At 41.0% G+C, this 2492-nt stretch overlaps 1 non-coding gene across 1 annotated transcript; it reads left to right on the top strand.

The window, feature by feature from the left end:
- The first annotated feature begins 394 nt into the window (after nt 1-394).
- On the top strand, nt 395-500 carry LOC136385109 (U6 spliceosomal RNA). The gene has a single exon (XR_010747721.1). It is a non-coding gene; the product is annotated as a U6 spliceosomal RNA (small nuclear RNA).
- Nucleotides 501-2492: the final 1992 nt, after the last annotated feature.

The raw sequence follows: 2492 nt of genomic DNA, 5'->3' as shown, positions 1-2492 counted from the left end.
CTTATGAAGTCAACCTATCTGAGACAGTCATGTGGAACTACCATATGGAGACAACAGAGAAGTTGGGAGAGAGGGGGACTCAAGGAGCCTCAGCTGTTCCAGCACCGAGCTAGTTCAGTCCCATCCTGGGCAGCACTGAAAAATCCCAGGAAAGTACAAAGCTCATGAAAGGAGAAGCATTTCAGAAAGCAAGACAAAACATGTGTAGGTAGGTACCTTGTGTCTTTAGTTCAGAAGCCTTCAGGCTAAATGAATGTTACTCAATGAACTTGAGAGGCCTCACTTGAGAAGCTCCATCCATACCTGAGTCTGGTTTAGATGGTGGAAGACTGAACCTTGACCTGAGCCTGATGCTGCAACAGATGATGTTTGGGGAGATTTTAAGAGGTAGTGAGTACTCGCTTCAGCAGCACATATACTAAAATTGGACAATACAGAGAAGATTAGTATGGCCCTTGCGCAAGAATGACATGCAAATTCGTGAAGTATTCCATATTTTTTAATTGTCTAAATATTTTTTTTTTTAAAAAAGAGGTAGTGAATATATTTTGTAGTTGGGGAGAAATGTAAATAACTTTGGCAAGATGTTAGCCTCTGGTGGTTTGAAACATGTCTGCAAACTGTATGACACTCTAACCATCAAAAGATAAGAGTCTCTTGAATGAATCTGAATGGTTGGTTTTTTGTTTTGTGATAGAAGAGAGGGACAGATAGGGACAGACAGAAAAGGAGAGAGATGAGAAGCATCAATTCTTCCTTGTGGCACCTTAGTTGTTCATTGATTGCTTTCTCATAAGTGCCTTTACTAGGGGGCTACAGCAGAGTGAATGACCTCTTGCTCAAGCCAGTGACCATGGGCTCAAGGCAGCAAACTTAGGCTTTAAGCCAGCAACCTTTGGGCTCAAGCCAGCAAGCATGGGGTCATGTGTACGATCCCATGCTTAAGCTGGCAATCCCGTGCTCAAGCTGGTAAGCCTCCACTCAAGCCAGTGACTTTGGCATTTTGAACCTGGGTCCTCTGCATCCCAGTCCGATGCTCTATCCACTGCACCACCACCTGGCCAGGCGAACCTGAATAGTTTTATTGACTTAACAGAATGTAGCAAAAGTGATTTTGCATGAGTGATTTTGCATGCTACGGCTAGTTCAGAAAAGGTCATGTTGCATCCACTGGTCCACTCATTCTGGGTATGTTCATTTCCCATGTAAGAATTTAGTCTTCCTTGAGGTTGCCATGTGAAAAGTTGACCTGACAGGAAGTGAAGTTGAAGAGAGAACAGCCCCAGCTCCCTGAATCTAACTGAGCTGCCATATAGAGAACTAAAGAAGTTTTTCTCATGACCCCAGAGCCAGACTCTGTCTACCTACAGCCTGAGAAACCCTGTGCCTAGCTGAGCCCAATAAATCCTCAGATTTATGAACAAAATAATTCTTAAGCCCCACGATGGGGCCGTTTGTTATGCAAGAACTGGGGTTAGATGAGATGCAGAGGACCTAGTACTTGGTACAGATGACATGATGTCAGTTCCCTTCCCCTTCAAGTTCAGTAATTTAAGAGCTAGAATCATTAGCGAGAAGTCCTTAATTTACTCTTTCTCCAAATTCTGCCCTCGACAAAATCCTAGAGGTCCCTCAATGTGACCTCTGTAGGAAACTCTGCAAAGTTCCCTGGTAAAAGGTTAAAGTCTCCAGGTTTTATTTTAATGAAATTTAATTTTACTTTTTGTGTTTAATCCAAAATTGACTCAATTTAACATGAATGTATGGAGCTCGTACTGCATACCCAGGACTGTGTTGGATAGATAATGAGATTAAAGAAAGAATGTCAGTTCTCAAGGGACATTCAGGAATCACACTGCCACCTTACCAGCAGTCTCTCCTCAGTCCTTATCCTGCTTTATAAAGCCATTGAAATCCCCTTTTCTTTACTTGTGAGCACATGTGCACATGTGTTTGGATGTGTATATACACTGAGAAACAGAAAGTGAAACATTTTTTGAGTTTTCTAAGTAAAAGGCCTTGTGTGAAGGACTTTGCATGCATTATTTCATTCGAATGACCTCAAGAACCCCATGAGTTAGATATTATTTTTACCCCAATTTGTATATATTATAATGAGTGAGTGTCCAAAAGGTTAACAGATGCCCAAGGTCTGGAAACTTAAAAGGCAGATTTGAGAGTCAAACGCAAGTCAAGCTGACTCCAAAAATCTGCACCCCAATAAGAAAGGTAGTCAAACTTGAACCTATTTATTTATCTTTATAATAAAAGACTTTCAAGACAAGACTGGGTTTCTCCAAAGTCTGGTAGTTTTCTGGAGGCAAACAGACCTGATTACAAATCTCAGACCTACTACTTATCAAACTTGAGCAAATTTCTTAACCCTCTTAAACCTCCATATCTCCATTAATGGGATTAAATGGTAGTATTACTTATCTGAATGGTACCTGTAATAGTTTAATGAGGAAATGAATAAGCATTGAACACAATTG

This window comes from Saccopteryx leptura, chromosome 13 (genome assembly GCF_036850995.1).
Source record: "Saccopteryx leptura isolate mSacLep1 chromosome 13, mSacLep1_pri_phased_curated, whole genome shotgun sequence".
Lineage (NCBI taxonomy): Eukaryota > Metazoa > Chordata > Mammalia > Chiroptera > Emballonuridae > Saccopteryx > Saccopteryx leptura.
This window is presented reverse-complemented; position numbering and strand designations above follow the sequence as displayed.